Source organism: Corvus brachyrhynchos, unplaced genomic scaffold (genome assembly GCF_000691975.1).
Source record: "Corvus brachyrhynchos isolate BGI_N302 unplaced genomic scaffold, ASM69197v1 scaffold80, whole genome shotgun sequence".
In the NCBI taxonomy this organism is placed as follows: domain Eukaryota; kingdom Metazoa; phylum Chordata; class Aves; order Passeriformes; family Corvidae; genus Corvus; species Corvus brachyrhynchos.
The window spans coordinates 6301643-6329512 of NW_008236769.1; the positions used below are offsets into that span (position 1 = coordinate 6301643).

General features: G+C 38.5%; 1 long non-coding RNA gene across 1 annotated transcript in view; it reads right to left on the reverse strand.

Moving 5' to 3' along the window:
- Positions 1 to 945: 945 nt before the first annotated feature.
- The window catches only part of LOC108445050, a 69237-nt gene continuing 42312 nt past the window's right edge, over positions 946 to 27870 (reverse strand). The window contains exon 3 of the long non-coding RNA XR_001859793.1: positions 946 to 1400. This is a non-coding gene — a long non-coding RNA (uncharacterized LOC108445050). The remainder of the gene's footprint in view (positions 1401 to 27870) is intronic.

The following is a 27870-nucleotide window of genomic DNA, read 5'->3' on the forward strand; positions in this document are numbered from 1 at the left end:
TTTGCCTCTGTAAAGGGGAGCTGCTCATCAGAGCTGCCCAGAGTGGTGGTCTCATCCCTTCTTTGCACATCCCTGGCCACAGGCACTACCCAAACCGTGTTAACCCGTGGATCTGCTGGGCAGGGGCAGCTGTTTGGCTGCACTTCCATTCAGCAGTCAAGTTTTCTTTTTCCTAAGTCTCCCGTAGGTCATGTCTCACACTGACACTATAGTCCAGAGTTAGTTTCAGTGAGCTTTAGGGAAATTCTGCATGAAAGTGCAGCAAAGTTATCTCCAATAAGAATATATAACATATTCTATTTACAATGGGAATCAACCTTCTAGCAAGTCCATCTTTTATTACAAACAGCTTCCTTTAACATTGGAGTCTTTGTTTGATGTAACGGGTTTTTCTGCCCGTCTTTTCAGTGTCTGATGTTTAAAATGGCATTCAACTTGTCTACCACACTAGCTTTTGGCTTAGAGTTCACAGATGATCATTGTTATTATAATCCTATTTTACTTTGACTAAGAGGGATTTCCCCATTTTCAGAAGTGTTTCATCTAATGGAAGGCAAGCAGCAGATGTTTCATACACATCCTCATTAGTCTCTTTGAAAGATTACTCTGTGGGTAGAAACATCCTCTGTTTTCAAAGTAATTGTAATATAGCAACTGTAATCTGGTGCACACATTATTCCAGGTTTTATATAATTGCCTTAGATAAGACTCAAGAAGAGAAACAGTGAGGTCTACAGGAATATTTTTGACATTAGGTATGTCACTTTTACTTCCTTTTTCCTTGCTGTTTCCATCTTACTTTATGGCACAAATTCTTTGACACAGAGATTATCTTTCACATATGGTTGTACAACAAGGTACAGGTGCCTTTGTGCAGTCAGGGCTTCTGTGCTCAGTGTAATAAAAATAAACAACAGTAACAAGAAATTAAGTACTGTAGGCCTTTATTCTGCTGTGGTAATAATGTGAACAAAAAGGAGTATACGGGTGTCATCCAGGAGTACCTGAGCATCAAGCTGTGATTCATGAGCGGAGAGATTAAATTCAAGGCGTGAAGTCAGAGAAATTCCCACTATAGTCACCACATACAGATAAGCAGTCTTTGACTTTATCAACTTCTGTTTGTCATAGAAAATTGAAGCAGAAGAGGACTGGGGAAACAATATCTAATGGCAGTAGTAGCATGAAACAAATTAACTATTCACAATTAGGAAATTTTCTGGCTTGTCTGAGCAGTTCATGCCAGTCTGAGATCCAGACTCCGAGTCCCTTTTGAATAACTCTCAGTCTGAAGACCATGGAAAGACAGAACAGTGAAGATTTGTGCTGTGGAATATATTGTTACACTGCATCACTTACAGCAAGTACAGCCTTTCTCTTCTGTTTCCTTAATGGGCAACCTGTGTAAAAAAAATTAAATTAGAACCATAAATTAGAAATGGAGCTTTCAAATTAACTATTCAAAAATTTTCTACATATTGGGCTGTAAAATTTTCCTGTTCTGGGTATTGATACTAGGTCAAACACTTCAGTATTCATGAAAAGAGGACTTGAGAGGATCACAACCAACCAAATAAAATACATTTTCTCCCACTACTACTTCAGTTCCAATTATGAACTTGCCTGTATAATCACAGCCATACTGAGATGGTGGCTGTAAAGGCTGGCCTGGTGCAACCATACCTGTACAATCACACTTAGTGCAGCAACACTCTGCATTTCCCATGTTTAGGCACTGCTTTTTTTGCCATTGTTACTGACAGATAGTACAAAAGCTGTCTGTTTCTTTGTGCAAAAAAATCTTCTCTTTCCAGGAGAACTGTTTTCTGTGACTCCTGAGGTTAGTTTAGAGTAGTTCTAATAAAGATCAAATTGATTCTGAGTTGTAATACATGTATAGTGTGGTTTTCCAGTAATATTTTCAGTATGTCAGGAAACCAGAATGTTCTTTCTGATTCATTCTAATTTGCTTTCTTCTAGAAAGAAAGCTGAATACATTTAGGCTGCAGAGTCAAAACCTATAAAAAATATAATCATTTGCAGAAATTATCTCTGTAAACCTGCATGTAAACAAGAACCAAATGCCCTTATCTTTGGTAGATGAAGGGAGATAAGTAGCTGCCATCAGCCTGGTGTGCGGGCTGCTTAAATGGGTAGAACACGTTCACAAGAGGGACTGGGCAGGCACACAATATATTACTGGCTGTGCAGGCTGTTAGTGCCTCTATATTTATCATTTACTAAATAAACTTGCATGGAAAGGGAAAAGGATGGAAAAATATTAATATGTCCACATTTAATTGCATATTATTTCTAAACAGCACTTGATGACCTGTCAATGTTATTTCTAATAGGTAGTTTTATGACCTATTATGAGTATGAGGATATTCCTTCTGCACATTTTTTTACTAACACTGCTTAATGGCCAGCCAAATATATTTTCTAGTGAGTTGTATGGATGGGAGTGAAAAATGTATATTAAAACAGTCCAAAATTTTATAATGAAAACAAAAAAAAATTTTACTGTGTAGTAGTATGAAAAAGTTAAAATTTGTCAAGAGATAATGTTAATTTCAGTGTAAATTTTAATGAAAAACCTTCCAGTCAAATTACTATCTGGATCTAGGACTCAGGATTTTTATTCTGCCCACTACACATTTAGAAATATCAGATCTCTGATGTCTGACACCCTGAGATGGGATTTCATTTAGCCATTTTCTGCCCTTCTCCACCAGAGAGCCACACCATTACCTGTCTCATTCTGGGCCAGACACAACCAGCTGGCCATATCTTGGTGGCAGAGTTTTCTTCCCTTGGGAAGATTTTCACATCCCAGAAGAGAACTGATCACCATTATGCCAGGGGTTTTTATCCTGTAACAGGGAAACTTCAAGCAACTTGAGTGGAAAGGTTAGTGCTAGAGCATTGTGTTAAATCCAAGAAATTTTATTTTTGGTCAAAATATCTAAAGATAACATTGTTTCTCGTCTGACCTCCGTGTTCATCTTAGCCTGTGAGTCTTCAGCACAGAAATCTGGGATGAATTATCCTCTTGTGCCTGTATATATTCTTTTTTTTTTTTTGTTAACAGCTGAAGTTTACTAAAAGGCTTTGACTTAAGGAGCAAAAGAGCATAATGTTAAGTCTACATACTAGAAATTTATTTTTGATGCTACTCAATACTTTGGAACAGTCTGTTACTCCTTTCTCAGCCAGGCAAAATCTATTTACTTGTGCATTTTCAGCAGTAACGTGTTTTGAAGGAAAGCTGCTATTGTTTGGTGCCTTATATCCTAACAAACCTTAACTCTTATATATGTTCCACACTGGACACTTACAGGTATTAGTTTCATTGCTAGTTCACCTAAAGTTTTTCAGCAACGTCTACAAATTATATAAAAAACTCCTATATGAATAAAGCTCAAAAGTTCAAAGCAATCAAGGCTGATGAAAAATATTTATTAGAGAACAATATTAAAGTAAAATAAATTTTAAAAAACCCTTCCACTAAACCAAACCAAAACAAAAAGCCCCCACCATTCATCCATTTTAGTTTTCAACAGAAGAAATAACTGTGAGGAAAAGAACAGTCTAGGTATTAACATGCAGGTAAGATATGGAGCTTTCTGCATTGTCTGATTGTATCCACAGTCATTACAATGAGAAGTAACACTCTAAATTAAAATAGTCTAGGCCAGTGTGGACAGCCTCATATTTGCTGTACTCAGATAACAATTTATAATAAAATAACTGGTATAAGGATGAATTCTGAGTGTGTTAAAGCTTCCTGATTGACAAGACAGATAGCCAAAAATGTCTAATAACAGGAGATATTCAGGCTTATCTTTGGACTTTGCAAAGTATAAAACGCAGATAACAGTTACAGACAGAAACCCTTTATCCCCCACCAAATAATTGTTGTTTGCCTTCTCACAATATTATCCAGGACTTGGACTGATGTCATGATGATTTTTTGCCTTTTCTTTTATACCCCTTTTTTACCTTTTTACAACTTCTGTATTCTCAGTGCTTTTTGCCTACATTCTTGTCTTGTTTGTCAAGCTAGGAGTCTAAACATTTTAGAAGCTTCGTAGTTAGGGATCAGTGTGCCCCAGACCCCAAGGTCCTCTCCAGAACACATTTTGTAAACTAAGATAGAACCATCCAGGGGAAGGTTCCTTGGGGAGAGGGGCTCATTCGAGCCTCTCATTGGGGAATTTTTGATATGTATGCTAATTAGTAAGACCTATAATGAAATACCAGATCTTTTGGGGGTGTGCATTGCAGTGTGTATTTCAGTGCATTCGACCTGGACGTGTGCACCTAAGGATCCTTAAAATAAATACCAAGCTAAAATCCCTTTTCCCCTTCTAACCATGTTTGACTCTTGATTTGAAGACCAGGAAAAGGCATCATGACCACAAGCACTTAAATTTTTCAGGAAATTGAACCCTGGCTTCCTAAAAAATTTGAAGTGGAGAATTTTAAACTAGTACTTCAAAATTTTCATGATTTCACATTTCAGAGTAGGATTAAAGGTGACAAAATTCATGTAGAATTTAAGAAAAATTTGGAAATTAATTGTAATCCAAATGAGAAAGTTGGTGTCTTCCACTGCTGCATCTCAAAGCAGCTCATCAGCTCCAAGGCACTATAACGTATTGACTGACAAACTGAAGTTCTTCAGCTTGCTCATTCCCTAGGAAAAGAAAGGAGCTTGTTTTTTCTCCTAGCACATCAAATATTTAATCAGCCGCTGCAACACGAGGCACTGTGGATTATATTGTCCCTCACAGTCTGCTGTTCTGCAGAAGGGCCATGGCTCTGGGTCACAGCAGGGGCTTACAGCAAGCCTCTGCCTCCCTTCCCATCCACTCACCTCCCTTTTCTTCCTTTCAACTGAAATCACAGACCCATTTTAGGTAACACCAAAGCTTGTGATGAATGCGGATGAGCCAATATCTTATTCTTTGTTTTAATGCTCTTAAAAAAAAAAAAATCAAATGAACCTTTTGATTTTTCTGGGGGAGAATACATCATTAATATCGTGGTGGTAAAGTACACAATAAGCATATTTAGAGGTTCTCCACTCATAGTAGCATTTCAGATGTCCAATATTTCATCTCCTTTGGATAAACAAACATGTGGTAAAATAGAATACTTATATAATGAAATGTCATTTTTCATTCAGTATTACAGATGATAGAGAAAATGCCAAGTACAGAAATCTGTGTACTGAAAGCAACATTCATCTCCAAAAAATCAATGTGCTAAGTAATAATAGCTAACCTGAAAGAAAATGTATTTGCAGAAGCTCAGCTATGCATGAAGAAAATGGATGTGACTAAAGAACAAATGCTCAGCAAGAAATAATAGAGCAATTTTTTATCTGCTTAAGATTTATCTACAGAAAATTTTAGCACTTTTTTCCCCAAATCATGTAAGTTATGCAAAATTCACACAAGATGTGTTTTACATCCCAGAGGATCTTCATTTTAGAAGCTCAAAAGTTCACTTTTCTGTTAAAAGAAGACTATAAGGATCCCATGAGGATATAAACAAAGAGAATCCCTCAAATTAGGTAGTACACCAAAATAAAAGAAAGAATGGTTAAAGCAGTCACATAGTCCATCTGCTGGAGTAGGCTAAGTTAAATAAGACCTCGTCCAGCAGTATATTATTCAGTATTCAGATTTTAACAGACAATAAAAAGAGGAGGCAAAGCCTTCACACTTTCAACTGTTAAAAACCCTTCATTCATATTTGCATCTAAAGTGAAACAGAATATGGTAGAATATTTTAAATAACATGAGTTAGGGTATTTACTCCAACAACCTTAGAAGAACTTCATTGCTCAAGGCAGTGCTCTGAACTAATGCTTGTGTGCAAGGGGAGACTGAATGCCTTGTAGTATTCACACAGTTATCAAAATCCCAGCAAACTGAAAAGAAAAACAACTCTTCACTCATGAAAAAGTCCAGAAGTAGATAACCCACTACTGTGGGTGAAGTTGGGTTCAAGGAAACTCCCATAATTAATTACAATACCAAAGCACTGAGCCAGAAGAATTATCCAAGACCTCCCGATATTGTTTTGCAGAATATATAAATTAATTCCTATTATAAGGACCTGACACTTAGCTGTGTTTTGTCCATGGGGAAGACTGCATCATACAGCAGAGATGTCATACATGGAGAGACCTCAACTTACTGCTCCTATAATGAACTTGAATTCATGCAGATCTATATGTACCAGACTTAAACAATATGCTTAATTTGGCCATCCCAGTGGGTAAGTAAAATACAAAGCAGAGTGTGTATTTTATCTGTATGCTTAATTCCTAGCCTGACTTCACAGTTTGACTGTTAAAATGCTGGGGAAACATAGCTGTTACCAAAACATGGACCAGTGCAAAGTCCTCAACACAATGAACATAATGGTTTTGTCATTATCTCAGACATTCATAGTGATGAAGATACAACCAAAAAACCAAAATCGTGTTTGAGCCAAAACCAGTTTGAGGCATTATACCACAGTGGTATTTTGCAGTATCTGGCATCTGTTTAGAGCTCAGGGCAGCATGTGTAAGTGTCTGGTGGAGTATTGAGACACTTTGTTGCAAAACATCTCACCTCAAAAAACACACAGCAGCCTCATTATAGAGGAGCTTTGAGATGAGTTATAGTTGAATCTAGTAAGAGATATAAACCATTATTATAATGTCTTTCCAATTTATTTACCGAATAACTGAATATCTTCACTTCTGGAGTAGGAGCCATGAACTATGGGTCTCAAGGGCTGTTGCTATTACTTAAATGGTTTATAAAACGGGATACTTTTTTTGCCATCTTAAATTATTTACAGCTAACAAGCTCAGGAAGAAGTCCTTTCCCACATAGAACATAACTTCCCTGAAATGAGTAGACAATGCTTTTCTGATGAAAAGTTTGCATCCCACTATATGAATAACAACTCCGCTCCTAAATTGTTTTAATTACAAATCCATTCAAGAATGCCTCTCATTCTCTTCTAATGTCGTTCAGATTACAGAAAGTTAGAACATAAAAAAATATTTTCCTTCGCCCCCAAGACATTTTCAAAAGCAAGTTGTTCTTTTTTACTTCATTCCAATCATTGTGTTGTTCCTTCCATACAACAATGCATAACTCCCTTAAATAAAGGGGTTTTCTCTGTTGATATCCAAGATGAAAGCTGCTTTCTAGTTTCATTTTATGACAAATTATCCTTTCATCCCCAGCATGGGTTTCAGTGTCTATCCACATATGTGACCATGACTTCTCTATGCAAAGTCAGAAACCAATTTGGACACACAGTGCTGATATCTAAATGAGGTCCACGGAGAATTACCACATCTTAAGAGAAATCAACAATCAACATGCTTCAGAAATGCAGCCTAAGCACCATGTCGATGATGATTCTCTCTATGAAAATAACACTATTTGTAACCCTTGATGTAAGCAAGCTTGAAATTGGAGGCAGTCTTGAAAGAATAAATCCACAGTGCTGTAAATAGAAGTACTTCATTCTAGGAAATGGACTTTAATTAGAACATCACTGGTGTCAAATTTCTAATAAAATGTTTAAAGACAAATGGAGATAGCAGAACCTTGGGAGCTCTGCTAATGTAGAAACAGCTGTTAATTGCTGGGGATTTACATTTTTACATTAGCACAAAGTCTGAGGCACAGAACTGATAAAGAGACACAAAGGCTTTGTATTCATCTAAGCTCTTTTCAGATTGCCAATAAAAGGCGTGTTCAGCTGGTGTGCAGCACCCACAAGCTCACAGAGCCCTCAGCAGAACCTCCTTTGCTGATGCAGCCTGTGGGAATTAACTCCCACCTATGCTCCCAGTCACGTTCTACTAGTACCTGCACAGATTACCATGGACTGGCTGCATTTAGAATAAACCCAGTTTTATTCAGTCTTTCCTAAGGAGGCTGAAAGACAGAGAATGATTGCCATTTTGATAGCTTCATTGCCTGCTTTCTTACATCTCTCCCACCATCACTGGAGCACAACATAACTATCCTCGGAAGCATAATATTCTGCTGAGCCCCACATGCATTTTCAATACGAAATTTGACAACAGATATCTTCAGTGAATGACCCAAATTTCGAAGGACCAGACCATTAAAAAAAAGGTGGTAAATTTAAAGCTACAGACATTAAGGCATGGAAAAACTTGGGGAAAATTAATCAAAGTTACTTTTGTCTCTCCTGAAGCTGTCAGGTGCAGTTGGCCAATGAAAGCAATATGGAAAACTCATCTAATAATCTGGACAAAAATGCAACAATCAAACCCCCAAAGAATTCCCCCATCAAAAAACCCAAAAAAAAAACAACAAAAAAAACCCAAAAAACAAACAAACAAAAAAAGCAAGCCAAAAACTCCTCAGAAATACCAAACATGTTGTTTCTGACTACTCAAAATCAAAAAGTGATATTAAGAAGGATTAATTTTCATAAATTGCATAGTTTAAAGCTTGTATAATTTAAAACATCTCTACATATTTTCAAAGTTATTAAACAAAATCACAGACTTAGAAATAGTCATTTGGGAGCTGTGGAGTGGAAAGAATCCGATGAGAGAAAGAGGCAGACATAACACACACAAATTAAATCTATTCTTGCGCCTCAATACAGGGAATGGCAGTGAAAAAACCCAGAGGGAAGCAGTGATATATATGTGGATATGTATTTGTGCAAATATATTTCAGCAGATAATCATAAAATCATAGAATATCCTGAGTTGGAAGGAACTAACAAGAATTATCAAAGTCTCACTCCAGGCCCTGCACAGGACCATCCCCAAGAGTCACACCATGTGCCTGAGAGCATTGTCCAAATGCTTCTTGAACTCTCTCAGGCTTGGTGCTTTGACCAGTTTCCTAGGGATACTGTTCCAGTGCCCAGCCACACTCTGGGTGAAGAACCTTTTTGTAATATCCAACCTAAACCTCCCCTGAAAAGCTTTAATGCCATTCCTTTGAGTCCTGTCAGTGGTCACAAGAGACAACAGATTGGCATCAGCTTCTCCACTTCACCTCATGAGGAAGCTGCAGATTGTGATGAGGTCTTCCCTCAATCTTGTCTTCAGGCTGAACAAGCTTCTTTTATGGCTTCACCATTTTTGTGGTCCTTCCTCCTATGGTCTCTAAGAGCTTTATGTTCTTACTTTGTGGCACCCAAGACTGCACTCAGTAGGTGCATAGGTGCATAAATGTCTCTAATTTCTGGGCAGGATACCAGGGCATTGGGGCAACGGTGTCAAGGGAAATGAGCTAATTGAAAAACTGACACAGCTCAGAGACATAAGGGGGTGAGCTCAGAGAGGAGGATGTGGAGGCTATTCCTGAGCATCTCTGTCCTGTCATCACTCTCTGCAGACACACATTCACACCAGAGGCAGGTTCTCTTCACAAGCGTTTATACACCTCTCTTGGCCATTTCACCCTGCTCCAGCAATCCTCAGGCTCCAGCTGTCACTTTTGCAGGGGAAATGCAGTGAATGACTGTGAGAAATAGAAATACAGTCTAAGAAGCAGACTAGTAGTGGTGTAATTGGCCTTAGGCTGGCTCTGTTTAGGAGGAGATCCTTAGAGATACTGAGGACTCGAATATACAAAGTTCTGAGCAACTGAATTCTGTCTGCCCCTGTTTGGGGTTGGGTTGAAACAGGTCATTGAAGTCTTGGACTATGTCTCAGTGGTACCACAGGGAGGTTCATCCTGCATATCACCCACCACCCTACACCTCCTTACTCATTAAGGACAGTAATAACACCAGGGGTCTAAGCACTGGATTTGTACCTGCTGAAAAAAACAACCAACACAACAAACAAAACCCCAAACAATTCCTGGTTTTCATACAGTCATTGATAGTAATTGTTTTACAAAACATTCAGGATGTTTACATTTACAGAGAGGAAAACTGAAGTGCTGCTAGAGGAGGAGTGACTGTGTAAGCCACATTTTTCTTTTGCCAGAACTGCATGAGGAGAACATTTTTATATGAGGAAGATACAGTGGGGCTGGAGGTTTTCTTATCAGATGAGGTGATTTTTCACTTTTGTTGGCTAGGGAAAATCTGCTGTTCTAAATAGCAAAGCATTCACTACTGTGTTAAAACATCTGTAAGGGACTAATAGTTGCAAAGCATCTTCAGTTAATCCAGGAAAGGACTATATATAATATATAATCATATAGCAAAAGGCTGTAGTACCAAGCTCAATGTGCTTGAGAGTGTCCAGACACTCCACTCTGTTCTAAATAACAATCAAACATTTTTAACAAGTTCCACTAATTCAGAATTAAATAATTAAAATTTACACATTAAAGTGCAAGAAACACTTTTGAGATGAAGTTCATTTTATTAAGCTATTTTAAATACTAAAGTTTATTACAACATAGAATTTGTGCTCCTTTTGTTGAATTTCTGGCACTAAATGCTTGGTAATTTGAGTATCTAAATGATCTGGAAGGGGATAAGTGGAGTTATATATATTTTTAAGCAATCAGTTATGTCACACATCTATGGGATGGATTTGGCATTATCTCAGGCCTAACATAAAGAGACTCATTTAGGGATTCTGTCCCAGAAGAAGCCAGGACTAAACTGGGGTTCATTGAGTTGTACTTCCGTCTCTGGCAGTGCTTGTTGCAGGGGCACAGGGAATGGGGGCAGCTTTAGCCCTGATGCACAGTTCCTGAGTTATTCCTGCCTGACATCTGCGCCCACAGGAATCCTTTCCCACCATCTGTTCCATGTAAGGGTTGGCCGCTATTGCCCCAGGAACATAACCCTTGATGTGGATGGCCTAGCCAGGGAAGCAAAATCTTTGCAGTTAGTCACATGATTCAGCAAGGGCAGAGGAGTTGTTTTAATCCTTAAAATCATTAAAAATAAATTGGAATCACTTTCAAATCATATATAAATACAGACCATGTTCTTGTTATCATACATTATCTGCAAAGTCAATACTTGAGCAAAACTGTAAGGACATATTTTCATGCAACCTTTTATTAAGTAAATGAGAAAGAGCTTTCTTGTTCTGAGTATTCTTCGCTGAATGTATTATTAGGTATTACATAAATACTGAGATTAACCCCTCTGTTCTTTGTTTATACAGTATTAAAACCTACTGCATTGACAGATACGGTGATCGTGCTGTAATGGACTGGAAAGATAAAAGCCAATTCAACTATGTTTGCTATGCAAGAGCAGTCAACAGTCAAGTTAATAACTTTTTTTACAATAAACCTTTTTAGGTGTGAACTAAATGTAGGGAGAGCAGGATGGTTCTTCTTTTCTATGCAGGTTACTGTTTGATAAGAAAACATTTACAGATTTAATGGTTACTGAGAAAGAAGTAACCTAAATACCAAAATCTGGAGTTCTAAAAGAGCTCAATCACATAAGAGAGATTTTCTGCATTAAGGACTGCAGGATTTGGTTCTGTGCTTTTAAATGAACACACTAATAAATAGTTTTGAAGACGCAAAGCCAAGAAAATAGTAAATAAAGGTCTTTGAAGGATTGATTAACTGTAGAAAAATTCAGCTAATCACTGCTTATGGAAGGGTGACCTTCAACATAAATAGAGCTATTTTGTCAAACCAAAGTTGATTTGATGGAAACAGAACTAACAGGGAATAAAATCACAAATTGTCTGCAGTCAAAATGCTTTGTGCAAGGTTATAAAAACATTCAGTACATCTATCAGTGGTAGGGCACTCACATATTTTAGGTCTATGATTGTGAAGAGTGTGATATAATAGACTCATAAAGGCTGAGGCCAAAAGGACCCTTAGATCATTTATCTGACCAACATCATAAGACTTCAGATCTTCCCTATGCACTAGCACACTGAGGCCAACAGATCCTCTGGGCTAGACCATGGCTTTGATATAAACTCTAGCAAATGCATATTCTTGCATGTTCTGTGGAATGAGGTTATAGATGCAGAAAATGATCAAGCCACCTGCATTGCCATGTGGGTTGTGGGCCACTGCAAGGCAGTGGTTTGGCTCTTCCCTGTACTGAGGAGGCAGGATGTGAAGGCCATCTACCTTCCCCTCTACCCAAGAGCCCAGCTAACTTTACTGCTAAACAGGAGCTTAGGATACGTGGTGGTTAATCCTGAAGAGTGGAGAGAACCCCTTGCAGCCTCAGCTATGGACCTTATCCATGAGAAACAGAAATTCTTGGCCTAGCTTCATCACTTCTCTTCAGATTTTTCCTCAGTCTTTCTCCGTTCTGTAACAGGAATGAAACCTTCAGTCCCTGTCGTGGGGGAGAGGGATAAGTGAAATTCTGTTGACCTGTACTGAAGAGAAGCTTTGGGAGGGCTCCAGGGTCTGACTGGCCTGTGCATGGAGAACTGCCTGGTGCATTGAGAAAAGAAGGGATGGTGCAATCCAAATTCAAAGAGAAGTCCATGGGCAATCTAAAATTACTACAGGGCCTGGGGCAATTTGTAGAGGGATCAGGAGCACAAGTAGTGATTTCTTGATTATTTTGATAGCAAAAAATTATATTGAGAGGAATAGGCAGATCCATCAGGTCAATGCATGGCTCTGAAGTTGGTGCCAGCAGAAAAAAATGTTTTGTCAGACATGGGAGGATCTACTCAATACCTGGTCTACTGACACCTGACAGGATGCACTGACTCAGAGGGGCAAAAAGGTTCTAGTGGAGGAGATAGCAGGAGTTGTTTACAGAGCTTTAAACTGGCTTGGAAGCAGGGAAGGCCAAACCCAGGCTCACCAGTGATGAGGGATGGGATGGTGTGACAAAACTGGAGGAAATGAACCTTAACTGGATCCCTCAGTCAGCTTCAGAGGTGTTGACTACAATGTACCACTCCTGAAATATTTCTACATTAATGCACTCAGCATGAGGAACAAATGCAGCAAGCTCAAAGCTTTGTCCTAGTCCCAGAGATGTGACATCATTGGCATAAGTGAAACCTGGTGGGATGAGCCCTGTGACTGGAGTGCCCTGTTGGATGGTTACAGGCTCTTCAGGAGGGACAAGCAGGGCAGAAGAGGCAGAAGGGTGGCACTGTGTGTAATAGAAGGGTTAGAACATACAGAGGCCACAATTGGCAATGGCACAGTTGAGAGTCTTTGGGTAAGGATCAAGGGGCAAACAAATAATGCAAATTTCGTCATGGGAGTCTACTACAGACCTCCCAGCCAGGACGATGATGCCAATGAATTATTCTTTGAGGAACTAAGGGATGCTTCCAAGCCAACTGCCCTTGTCCTTCTGGGCAAATTCAACTTCACAGAAATAACTGGAAACATCACAGAGGTGTTGCAATCCAGGACAGAAGATTACTAAAACACCTGGATGACAACTTTATGGACCAGGTTGTAAGGGACACAACTCAGAAAGATGCCCTCCTTGATCTACTGCTTATCAACAGAGAGGACCTTGTGAGTGGAGACTGGTGGCCGTCTTGGCCACAAATGACCACAAAGTGATCAAGTTTAAAATCTGTTGACAGAAGGAAAAGTGCCAGCAAAACCTCAGCTCTGGACATGAGGAGAGCTGATTTCAGGCTGCTCAGGGACTTAGTAAAGAAGGACGATTGGGAAAAGTGTTTTTGCAGGTGCTGGGATGCTTCAACCATATCAAGTTCAACAGGGAAAAGTGCCGGATTCTGCACCTGGGATGGGGCAGCCCTGGATATAGGGACAGACTGGGGAATGAGATGCTGGAAAGCAGTGCCACGGTAAGGGACTTGGGGGTCCTGGTCAGCAGAAAGTTGAATATGAGTCAGCAGTGCCGTGGCAGCCCAGGAGTTGGACTTGATGATCCTTGTGGGTCCCTTCCAACTCAGCATACTCTGTGATTCTGCAAATACTAGAGCCTCTTCTGAACAGGGATCAGTACCTTACAGCTAATCACTTGGCACTACAGCTGCCTTTCCTTATAAAGACTGTTGGAGATGCTTGAAGTCTGCAGTCTTCAATTCAGCCATCAGACAACCTGCTTGCACAGTGGTTTTATTCTAGCTGCCTTTTTTTCCCAGGGTGATTCCTTTTGATTGATTGTTTGGTTTTTTTTATTGGCAAATGCCTGAATGGTCTCGTACACTACTTAAAGGGAAGGTGCTTGTTGTTAGCAATTTAACTGTAAAGCTGATGAAGCATAAAGAACACAAAGCCAGTTGAGAAAAAAAGGAGACAGCTGAAAAGGAAACACAGTATATAGGCCACAACCCCTGTATGTTTTGAGTTGCAAATGAATTAATCTATCAGTAGTTAAGACCAATTTTCTTCCTTTCCCTCCTTCAAAAAAATGAGAGATGTTTATATCACTTAGACTTTACTGAGGTTTGGATCAAACTTTAGTGAGCTAGGAACGTGAAAGTGATGAGTAGGAGGAACCTGATTGCAATAGCCAGACTAGAGGATACAGTTCCCTATGGTGAGGAAAACAGCAGAGAAAAAAAAATGTTTCTTAGTTGTGACTTGAGTAAAGACCACCTCAAATGATAATATACCAAGGCTTCCACATGCATTATCACAAAAAGGAGGAAAACATTAGGAAATCCTGTTTGGAATGGGTAATAAATGTCTTACTGGATACCAGAGCATGAGCATACCAAAGCATGTTTATCCAAGTGTTCAAGAAATCTGATGATAAAGTGGATTATTAAACATTAAGACTCAAAATAGAAATGAGACACTGTTAGATCCGCTGGAAAGTAAAGAGGAACTACTCATGCCCAACTGGGAGGGTGGAATTTCTATAATTTTTCTATCTTTGAATGTAGTGAGAGGCATTATCCTGTAGTGGGAAGAAGAAAACTAACACAGTGACAACCCAAAACCTACAACCTGTTGACTCATTATTGCAAAGTACCAGTTATTTTTGCCCCACAAATTAAAGTATTAGAGGTGACAGGATATGGGAAAAGACAAGGAAAGTTTAATAGTTTTGACTGGAGAAAAGAAAGAAATGGAGCAAGGAGTTATGGAAATAACAGTTCTTTTGGATAAATAAAGACCTTTTAAGTCAAAATCTGAAATATGGTCTTTCTATACAGAGTTTTTACCAACTCATAATCAAATCTGTCAGTATAGTGAGTATTGCTGAAATAATTTCTACCTTTAAATGAGTACTCTACCAAATTTCTATATTCATTCAGAAGTTCTTTTTTTGACATATTCTCCCATTTATCACTGTTACATGTTGTTCCCTATGAAGCACCCAGAGATACAAATTTCCTTAATGCTTTTTTTCTTTCCTGGCAACTCCATGGTTGTAACACAGAATTGGCTTATTCAACCCAAATATTACCTATTGATCTGAAACAGATAAAAATGCAATTCATTCAGCTGCTTGTGCTCCCTGAGAGACTTACTTTACATATCAAGCAAGTGCATGTCATAGCCAAATTGTGGAGTAAGTGGACATCTTGTAAATGGGAGCTTGTAAGGCTTTTCATTTAATTTTCCTTTGACATTTCAAAGGAAATGGGGCAGATCTCCTCAAATTAATGGAAGGGCAGAGAAACCTTTACAAAGAATATTGTTAGCCCTGTGAACGATAAGTGTTACTTTTCATACCCAGTGAGCAGGAAATTTTTATGTCTCAAAATGGGAGAAAAAAAAAAAGCAGTAATTAGACTCTTTAATGGTGAAATACAGGTATATGAATAGTTTGAGAGAATTGTATGTCCACAAGGTCAGTTCAACATTCCTACCAATTTAGACCTGAGATTGTTTCCATTATGCACATCTAATACTGCCTTTCCAGACTCTCCTGAGTTGTAAATAAAGTGACAGACTTTTATGTCAGTAATTGGGTGGTATTGAGTTATTGAGAAGTGGGCTCAAGGGGCATGATAATGTTAATGAAAGCTCTTGCACAATACATGTACTTGAAAGGAGTACAGAGGTATAACTTGTCTAGGATGGCCTATTTTGGTAGTCGGTAGGAAGATTAATATGATGGTGTCAAACAGAGATAATTGATACCAATTTTATGTATTTAAGTTTCTATCAAGGAAGTGCACTGAAATCCATCATTCCATTTACAGTGACAAGTTGGTGTAATAGCAGCAGAATTTTTAGGTTTAATTCTTTCATAACTTGTGATAAGTTGTTATTCTGAATTACCAAGATTATGAACTGGCAGATTTAAAGATCACACATGGGGCCCAGTAATGCATTCCATATGAAAAAAGTATTAAAAGAGATGGGAAAATATTTCCTAAGAACTGAGATGCCAGGAGGCACTGAAACTATATAAAATCTTTTCAGGTGTAAGGCCACCACATAACTCTCTTCTTTCTGATAGGTTTCACTGTTCAGGTAGTCATCCAGCACCACTTTGTATTTTTTTTTTGCACCTTCTGCAGCAGTATCAAAGCTTTCATCAGTACCCCCCATATACCCAGTAAATCCTCACTGTCCCCAGTGTGTCACCAAGAACTTGCGGCATTTGGCCAAACAAGCGCTGTGTGCTGAATTGCTGTGTACACAATCAGCATAACAGCTTGAAGTTATCAGTTGGATGAGTAGCACATTCTTCATGTGCACAGATAATCCATCTCTTCCAAGGAACATCATCTTCTTGGGAAAGCTGGAGGTCCATTGAAGGACTCTAAAAAGGCTTGTGCACAGACAACAATCATGGAAAGGGAAAACCTAGTGAAAAGGGCACTACCTTGATCACAGGCAGAAGCAGCTGGGATCACCAATGCTTCCTTATAGTCCGTCATGGTGCCACAACCCTATAACCTCTTGTCCTGAGGGTTACTGATGTAGAACTGTTACTGTGTGCTAAGGACTGTCCTGAGCCTGTCTCACCAATATAAAGGTATTACATTCTTCAGTAGCTGATTTGTTAGATGTGCAATAAAGTTCCAACAACATTTCTTCTTCATTCAGATGTGTGTCAGTAGAACATTTAATTTCCATTCAGATTGAGAGAAAGCACTGCATTATCATTTTAGTTACAGCTTTCTTACAGTTCGTTTAGCCACAACCAGCTTTGTACATACATGAAAATTTAAAAAATAAGCAAACATTTAATATAAACACAAAATACCCTGCCTTCCTGCAGATGGATGTTTAAATAAATACTTTGGCAGTTGTTTAGTTTTTCAGCATTTTTATTTTCTTTTCCATACTGCTGCACAAAAAAAGGTATATAAATAAATCACCAATCTCCATATGGTTTCAATATTTAATTGACTGGAAATTTATTAAAAGATTTTACAAAAACATTTTCTAAATTAAAGCATATATATGTCACTGTTGCAAATTTAATGTTTTGTTTGCTTATAAATGAAACTGAGTATGCTACATGGCAATTTCAACTTTGCAATGATTTGCGTCTGTTTTGTCTTAATTTTTCAAAGTTGACAATGCATTTACAGGGTCTATGTGATAGCAGTGAATTTTTATTTACTCTGTGATGTTCTGACATACAAAGGCACGTGGTTTTTTATCCAAGCAGATGAGTAATAACCCCTTATGTTTCCATATTCTTGGAAACTTACACCTGTGTTTGGTTGAGATAGAGGACTCTTATTTTCTTGTTGTTGATGATGTTTCCTCACTGGTAGTTTAAAGAAGAGATATTTAACACTCATTATCTTTCTCACATACTTAGGGTGGACATGGGGCTTTTGACAACAGTTACTCATCCAAAAGACCCACATGGAGAAACACTTCAAGTAAGAGCCTTTTCATAACACAACTGATATTCCTCAAGATGCTTTACAGATACCCAGTTGAACATGGAAAGTTCTCCTCCTTCTTCTGTTCTCTGTGTGTTCCACAACTAATTACAGACTGGAAGACCAAAAACACAGAGTCGTTCCCTTCCAGCAAGCCTGCGCCACCCCATATGCTCCGATCCTTTAAGAACACTATGCAATTTGTCATTTGAACTGATTTGCAGAGGGAAGTCTGAAATGCTGTTAAGCTTCATCCAACAGTATCCTATTTATCACAGAAAAGAGTGTGTGTTGGAAACGACCTGGAAAAAAAAATCTCCAGATAAAATGTTTGCTTAGAAAATGAAAATTTTTCAATTCCGATCAGCTGCTGCTGTTTATCACTGGAGTCGTATTCTGACTGTGTTTCATCTCTGTTCCCTGAGGGCCTCTCTCCTTGTCTGAATTTTTCTTAACTCAAAAATATTTTTATGAAGAAAAAGTCTGATTTTCTAATCAGTAAATAGATTTATATTTGCCTGCTTTGCACAGAGAATATATGCATATTGTTTATTTCCTAGTAATACTATAGATTAATATTAATAATATAATTAATGTTCAAATTTAGATGATGGATTTCATAATATAACAGATAAAACACGTATGTTTATTTTTATATTTTTTACATATTACAACTGTAATGTGTAACGTGCAATAGTGCATTATTTTTATATTACTGCAATTAATATGCATATTATGAATTTATGCAGCTGAACCTGCAATTTGGCCTTCTTCTGAGAGAACTGGAGACCATTAGTCTTTTATAAACTGGGATATAATTTTCAGAAAATTAATGGAAGCAAAGAGAGGTTTCTTTTTACTATCTTTCTTCTGTAGATGTCTATTAGCTATCTAAAAAAGCAAACGTGCAAAAAAATTTCATCAACCAATTTAAATATTTGATATTATAAGTCATAAAAATTACATCCATTTAAAAAACACTTATTTGTTAAAAATCCCCAAAGACAAATAAACTGCTTGTTGATGTTTGCATAGTTCCAGAGTTATTTACAATGCATGAACACAGTTCTCTTGTATAAAAAACAGACCATAACCAGACTGGCACAGTCCTCCAAGGATGACAGCTTTTGTTGGACTGATTTTGTATGAAAGCTCACAAGACCTTCACAGAGGAGCAGGTTATTGTTGACTACATTTTCCAGTGCTCCTTTCCTCTTTCCCCTGAAGCAGACCTGGAGGAAGGGACTGGTGCTTCAGGCTCCAGTGCCATTCTCACCAGAAGCCACTCTGGAAAACTCCCCCAAAACCCATGCTCTAGCTTGCAGCTGTGGTGACTGGGCGTTGTGAGGTAAGAGTACATTAAGCTCACCTGGTGGTCAAGGTCCCTGGGCTCCTTTTGAGCACATGTTTAAAAGATGCTTTTGGTGAACCTGCAGAAAACCTACACATAAACTTCCTTTGAGGCTTCCTTCCATGACTAAGAAGGTATGTTTCTCCCTGTGCAATTCAGAGGTTCTGTCAGAAGTTTTCTTGGGCCATTCTTTGAACTTTTCAGAGGATATTCTTTTGAAGATGCATTTGACATGGCAATCTCACAGGTGCTAAAACAGTGCTGCTGCAGCAGGGCTGTGTTTAGCCAAATCTCCTGCCTCAGCTGCCTGAATGGGTGCCTGCAGGAGCAGTGCTGCCAGAACCAGATCACCATGAATGAGGCTGGGCTATGGCAGTCCTCGTTTAGATCAGAATATGCTGATCTGTTAATTATCAACCATATTGACCAAGGTTTTAATTTTTATTATGCCAGATGTCATTTCTATGAGAATTACCTCAGTTACAATGAAGTGCAAGCAGCTCTACGTGGGTTTTTTTTCTGGTTATAGTTATGCTAAGGCTGAAAATCAAAACTAGGGAATCTTAGAATATGTTAGCATATTCATTATCACTCTAAAACTAGTTAAAAATAAGCCCCAACTGGATAACTATATTTCTAGTCACAGGTTCTCATGAAATAAATATAAAAATGGCCAAAAGCCAGTGCTTGAAATAACATGGAATTAATTTGTCACTCTGTAAAACAAACCAAGGCATGATTAGATATAATTAGGTAAAGAACAAGACTGAAAGAACTTTCATTTTGTTTCTTTTATGACTATGTGTTTCCCTTTCCTGCCCAGATACAGGCTGTATTTGTACTTCAGGCTGTTTGTTTCACATTTTTTATTAGCAAGCCTGCTTAGCTACACTCTCAGTTCTTTGCCACCATACATCTGGGCTTTTTCTCCCTACTTTTATCTACTACAAAAATACAATTGGGTGGAATATTTACATTTAAATATTCACCTACACTGGGTGGAATGTTTACATTTACTGAGAAAAGAATGTACAGTAAAGATATGAAGCTGAAAAGCTGAAGCAGGTTTAAATCTTAAACATCTGACCTATAAATTTCAACCAAATGGACAATGGGGAATCAGTGTTGACTAGGTTCCTACAGGACCCAGTACAAGTGCTTGCTTTGGTGAATTGTAAAGCAAAACAGAACAACCCACATCATGCTAACTGGAATATATATCAATTAGATGACATTAATATGAGACATAGAATCCCTGGGTATCTTCACTACACCTGATCCTTTCTTCTTCTGCCACTAAATTCCAAAAAAAGTACATTTCAAGTCTTTCACACACATTGAATATTCAAGTTCCCAAATTTGTACAAGAAAAGAAGTTGCTGATTAATAGGAACATTTTTTCCTACTCATCCAAAAAAGCTGAGGCTAAAATCCTGCATGTCAAAGACTATGGAGGTTCTATGCTTCAGACTAGGGAAGAGCCCTACCTAATGCATCCTTGCTCCTATCAGCCTTTCATTCCAGACCTCTTTGTTAGAAGACAAACCTGTCTGCTTTTGGACTACTGAGATTTAGATCCAAACTTGTAATACTGTTTAGAATTGGCGAAGTGTCAACAATTTCTGAAAAGTTATTCTTAGAATGTAACCATAAATATAAATATAAATTAGAGGTTGACAGTTGTCCATCCTGGACATTAGCAAGGGTTGAAAGTACAGTCATTTACTCTAAAATGAAATAAAATAGAACTAAGCTAAGACCCAAAACCTTACTTTTTTGCGGTGTGATCTGATTCACTGTCAGTGTTATCCTTCTGCCAGATGATCCTGCTTGCCCTGTACCTTGAAAACATGTGTGTGTGTTTAAATTATTAAAATCTTTGATAAAATAGTTAGGGAATGAAATACCACTGATATCAGCTGCCCTAATTAATGCAAAAGCCAGATACTACCCTCAGAGGGGTGGTCTTCTTTGCATTGCAATTACGTTTGTATTAGAGACAGAACTAGACCAGAAATCTTAGTGCAATCAGGCTTAAAGAGATGGCATTTAGAACAGGGAGGCAAAAAGATATGTGCTCCGACATTACCTATGGAATATAAATGAGAGCACTTAAAAGACAGAAATGGATCAATTCTGATCCAATTCCTTGCAAGTAAAACGCCACATCAGCATAGCCCATTGGCTTTAGTGAGACTCTGTGAAGATGTATGTATCAGTCTATGTATCTTGGATTTTAAAATAAAAGAAGGAAATGGCTAAAGGTGAATCCTGTCTGGCTATGAAATACCATTTGAATTTGAAAAGAAGGAAAACATTTAAGTTCTCCATGGGGGTGAGCATCAGCAAAGCTTTCAGACTCTTGACAGCTACAGGGATCTTCAAATGTTTAAGTTGAAAGTACTTACAGAAATCCTGAATAATCAGGAAAGCAATTTTAATGAGGCTAACCTCAGGGAGCACAAGGAGTTTTTTCCTCCCTAACTGGTTGGGCATTCTCCTTTAGGAGGACAATTGTAACTGTTAGGGTAATTCATTGAGATGATGTTTTGCCACCTTTTCTTTCTTCAGTTATATCCAGAGGTGAGTTAATATGGAAAATAATCATAAATTGCCACCAAATTTTGCTCCTGTTTTTGTTATTCAAAGAAAGTCAGGAACCTGGCTGCACCAATTAAAAAGATTTGTTTAAAAAAATGAACTACACTATGATACAAAAGCTAGATTTGTAATGATTAAGCTATTTATTTTTTTTTCCCCTGGAGGTAAGCATGTTTAAAGAAAAACTAAAAAAGAGAGAATATTTTTGGAAAGGAAGAAGATCATTGTGCTCATGTTTTAATCAGAATAGAAGCAATGTGTGAAATGTTGATAAACTGTCAAAAGTATTTGTAAAGCTACCACAGTGTTTGACAATGCAAGAAAAACAAGCAAAACTGGTTAGATAATGTAAGTTTCTTACATTATAAAGTAAGGTGAAGAGAATGAACTCTTTTCACAGAATCACAGAATCATTTAGATTGGAAAAGACCTTCAAGATCATCGAGTCCAGCCTTAGACCAAGCAATACCCTGCTGAGAGATCTGAGGACTGTGGAACACAGTTCCTCTATGGAATATGTGGCAATTAACTGAACAGGTGATTTAGGACAGTGGGCAACAGTGCCTCCTTCATTTGGCATTACAAAGTAGCAACTCCAAAGGGTAATTTGAACCCTATGTAGGATGAACTACTTTCCTCTGTCTTTACTGAAGTTTGAGAAAGGGTGTAAACCATTGCAAGTTGGATCTTGTGAGCCTAGCAGTACATGAGTTGCAGAGAGCTGTGTACATTAGTCAGAAGCAGCCACAAAAACACTTGGAATAGTCCAGCCAAACAGCTGGTGCAGCAAGATGCTGGGAAAGTATGATGACTATCATTGAAGAAAAAACTCCTGCCCTGACTGGTTATTTTGCTCTTGCAAATCTACCATTGCCATATTTCGAGATACAACACACTGTGATAAGGTAATAAACCAAACTACAATTCCCCTCTCTAAAAAACCAGAGCTGAAAGAAGACCTGATCCAAAGCCAACCAATGTTTTTCTACTGATTTCAGTGGACTTTAGATTATACCCATAAAATCAATTCTCAATTCTCATCTAACGAGCAATGCGGCACAGCAAAGACATGACTGATTTTATTGCACTCATAAATGTGAGCAGGAACTCTTCTCCCCCAGAATTCAACTTGTTTACCTGATCAGTGTTAAATACCAGGCCTTGCTCATGTGCTGTTTAATGTTACCCAGCTATAAAATCATGACTGACATTTTTCTGCAAGAAAAGTGTTAGGTCTGGTATCTCAGCTGGCTCCAAATTTGGGTAATTACCTTCTGCCCCTGCAGTTTAAACAAGATACACCATTTGTCTTCATTACCTGCCCTAAAATTGCTGTTCCAATTTGCTGTGCTTTACTGCAATAGCTGCTGCATTTCACTGCAGAATTGGCTGCTTTAAGTGGTAGGTAAGCTGATTTCAGAAAGATAGATAGTTTGTATAAAATATTTTGTGATCCTTTGAAGTGAGCAGTGCTCAGAATTATTTTTGATTTTTACAGACCTTATGAGTATGCCAGGATAGTCGCATTAAATATGCTGCTTGGCAGGTTTTATTTTTAAAGACTACCATATGGTATATGTTCATCTCCCAAGCTATTTCATAGAACAATTCCATATGAGTGTTTGATGTTAATTTTATTTGGGACTGTACTGAGATCATCATGCCAGGTTAATGAAAACATGGCAAAGAATTCTCACAATGAACTGATGCTAAAACAGAAGGAAGTGTCAGTTTTCAGTGAATAAAATAGCAATGCTAGAAGGTAATTGTTTCCTGTTGTTAGCAGAAAGAAAATAAGAACATTGCAGAGCTCTAGTTAAAAAAACCAAAGAAAAAGAAAAACCCACCAACAAAAAGTTGTCCAAAACTTATAGTAAAGATTAACGACTTGAGTGAATTTATTCCTTACTTGGCAGCACTGAATGTAATATTCAGAACATTGTCATATAACATGTCATAAGGAACAGAGTACGTGAGTCAATAGGGATGGAAGTATATTTCAGTCTGGGTCTTTAATTTATGAGTGTTGCCATTGATAACTTGAAAGGTAAAGTGCTTTATCCTCTGTGGGTGTGACACCCTCAATTCAAATAAGGCACTTATTTGATGAAGCCTATCTTTCCTTTGAATGTGTTTCTGCCAGCATTCCTGAACAAAAGTCCTTTCCAGAGTCCTAGATTTGGCTTTCATTGTAATTCAGTGGGTTTAATTAACCACTAGCGTGATTCAGTTTTATACCTGTGCAACTCCATAAATTTGAATTCAGGCACTTCCATGCTAGCTGTAGTTATGCAGTGGTGAATAAAATGTCATGCCAGAAGAGCATCAAAGCTGCAGGACTACAGGAAACATTTTTTTGTTGCCTCATATTTTCCTTAAAGTGAAATAGACTTTGTTGTGAATCAAAAATAAACATAATATCTTAACATGTTAAAACCAAAAGAATATTCTAACAAGGCAAAATCTTTTAAAATCAGAAGCACACAAAATCAGAGCAAGCAACTATGAATCAGTATACTGGCATTTTTCATTTAGTAAAAGACTAATCTTCTACAGGTGCTGACATCTGTGTCATGCTTCCACCCTGAGTATTGTGCTGCTGCTCTGTTGCATTTGTTACAATTGAAAAGCACAAAATTCTAGAAAACTGAAACCCCCATCTCTTAGGAGAACAGGGCTAACAGCAAAGGCAGTGTAATTAACCTGCACTGTGACGTTTCATGTTGCTTGTGGAAGAGCCAACCTTCCCTGCAGGAGAAGGTGGAACTCACCAAATACTGTCTACTGCTATAGCATCCCCTGTCCTGGAGAGGCCAGTTTCTAACCTTGAGAGTACCACTAGAAGAGGAAATTTGGGGAGCAATTGGCTCTTTTCCTCTCATTCTTCAATTAGCAATTTTGATGATTTGGACCACAGAGTTCACATCACACACTGATCTACACTATAAAGCAATATCACCCCTATGCAATACTTCATAGTCTGGGCAGTCCTCTGTCTTCCATAGCATGTCAAAAGTTTCCAGGCACAGGCAGAAGCAGTGCTATCACATGTGGAGACGCCACACAGCAAGCCAAGCCTGCCAAGAGGCCTGATCCTGCCTTAAATCCTTGGTGGCATCCAGGGCATCAGGATAGGGCTGCAGACATCAGGGAAGAATGAAATGAGTCGTTCTCTGTGGCACCTTGAAGCCCCATGACCTAGAATATTCCCAAACAGACATTATCCATAGGGAAAATATCTTCATCCTCAAGTTTCCAAACAACAGAGTACACTGCTGTGTACTTTTACACCTTGATTTTCAGGCAGCTCAGGAGATCCAGCTAAAAAGTGGCCAGTCTGACATGGCCATGTGAAGGCACACATTCAGCAAAAGGAAAATACTTTCTTTTTCTCTAAGCACTAGTTCCTTTATGATGTGGGATAGATTGAAAAAAGTATGTTACAGCAAGACAGTGATATTTTGTAGTATTGCTTTCCAAAACCCATTTCTTTTCAGGTGGCTGGAAAGTGTTTCTCTTGCTTTCCTTATCAATTCAGTATGTTCTTGCTAACAGTATGTATGGGGCACAAGCACTCTTATCAAACCCAGATGAGGTTTGTGATTCTGAGAATTTGATCTTAAATTTTTAATGTTAATAAAGATATTTTATATTAATGAAAGAGACAGGCAGCTGATGCTTTTTGAAGCTAAGCCTGACCTTTTCTGTAATGCAAAACAATCACCTTTAGTGTGTACAATGTTCATTCTTGGCCTTAAAAGATTAGTATAATTGTATTTAACTTTGTTCTCTCAAGAGCATTTTCAATTTAATTTAACTTTGTCTTTACTGTTAAATAAAGGTTTAAATGTGCTACAAACAACAGAGAAAACTGTGAATGATATTTCCTGGGAAGTTTTCTAATCTCACACTATGGTCTGTTCATACAAATGCTTACAGAAATTAATGTCAAGTCATCAGATTCTTTCGACTTTTTAATTTGTCATTTTAGATCCTTTCAAAATTACATCTAGATATTCACTCTGTAAGAGCACTCCCATGAAAAATTCGCCAACCAAAGAGAAAGAACTGCCTCTGTCATAACACAGTCACAACCCTCAGCTGAACAGTGTCATTCATAGTCTGGATGGAGGTCTGCTTAATAGTTTCTGCAGTGATTTAGACCTGTGTGTGCTGCAAGCCTGGGGCTCAGTGTGGAACTATACATTCAGTGTCAGATGGCATGTTTATTTTGTGCCCATATTGGGCCACATCCTTATGTGCTTACTTAGCACCAGACTTGGCAGGCATTGTCTGCAGAGGTCTAACACTGTTCCCACTGGCTTCTCTAGGCATGTTATGTGCTACTGGTCAAGGCTGCTGGTTTGAACATACAATGCAGAGTATGTAATGCAGCCAGCCACACAAATATTCCACCTAAACTTCTGCCTTTACATTACTGGGATGCCTCACATCAAATCAAAACAATGCATCAATGCATCATTGCATCAAAATAAATTAATGCACCAACCAATCACACCAATGGCATGAAATTTAGCCAGATCAAATGCCAAATTCTGTATCTGGAATGGACAGAAGAACACCAAGCACAAGAATAAATGGGGAGAGGAGCAGCTGGAGAGCAGCCCTGCAGGAAGGGTCTGGGGGTGCTGGCCAACAGCATCTCAGTGTGAACCAGCAGTGGCCATGGCAGCACCAAGGACAAACCCTGTCCTGGGGTGCACCAAACACAGCACAACCAGCTGGTCAAAACAGGCGACTGTCCTGCCGTGCTCAGTGCTGGGGTGGCCTCACCTGGAGTGCTGCGTGCTGTGCTGGGCACCACTGCTCAAGAGGGGTGTTCGGGTCTCTGAATGCATCCAGAGGAGGGTAACAAAGCTGGTGAAAGGGCTGGAAGGAATGTCCTGGGAGGAGTGGCTGAGGACTCTGGGCTTGTCTAGTTTGGAGAAAAGGAGGCTGAGGGGTGACCTCGTTGCTCTCTGCTGCTTTCTGAGGAGGAGAGGTGGAAAGGGAGACGCTGACCTCTTCTCCCTGGGATCCAGTGATTCCCATATGAGAGTGGTTCAAAGCTGTGCCAGAGGATGTTTAGGCTGGACATCAGGAAGCATTTCTTTACCAAAAGGGTGGTCAAACACTGGGACAGGCCTCCTCTAGAGGTAGTCAATGCCTGAAGTCTGTCTGTGTTTGAGAGGCATTTGGACAAAGTCCTTGATTACAGGCTTTAACTTTTGCTCAGCCTTGAAGGGGTCAAGCAGTTGGACTAGAAGATCTTCGTAGGCCCTTCCATCTGAAATATTCTATCCTAGTTTAGTCTAGTCTATGCAAAAGGGATAAAGAGATGAAGTGAAGCGTCATGTTACTATGATGACTCCACTGCCAAAAGCCAAACAACTTACTCAGCTACCTCTTGCATGCCACTAGTATATTTTGAAAGCACAGTATGTTATTTCACTCAAGGATACTTCTAATAATTAGCAAATGTGTACTCTTGTGTTTAGCATGGAGTACTTCATGTGCCCTATTGTAAATTCTTCTTGCCTTTGAATAGCCACCTACACACATACCTGAGCTTCTGGAATGTCTGAAAAATGACAGAACATAATTTAATACAAATATTTAAATACATACATTATTCTTCATACTCTTACTTGCTTTCTTTTGAGTGGCGGGTATCCACTCACTGTTTTGCTTATAGCTTCTCTGACTCTGAAGGAGAACAAGGAGAACAGTATGAATTGTACTTTTTTTCTATCATCTTCCAAAGAGTCATGAACTATTAAAAAACAGCTATTATATATTTTCATGATTGTCTGTTCAATCACAAAGCTTATTACAGCAAACTATGTATAATAATTGAAGGCTGTATAAGTAGTATCAGCTTGCTTGGTCAGAGAAAGGCATGAGTGAACACAGTGACAGAACTGGCTGAATATATCTCTGTGTCTTGGGAATTGGCTGTCATTCATGTCTACTAATTAACTAGGACAAAGAATTTTAATTAATACTCTGACTACAATCTTGCTCAATAAAAATCTTATCCTTGAAAAAATTAGTGTCAAATGTCGTTGCTCTTCACTGATATATCCTCATCACTACAACTTCAGTCTAGCAGACTTCTCTGATCTCAGCAACCAGTTTTTCTCCAACCCCTCACTTCTTAAATGCATTTTGTTGTGGCTGTGTATATGACACA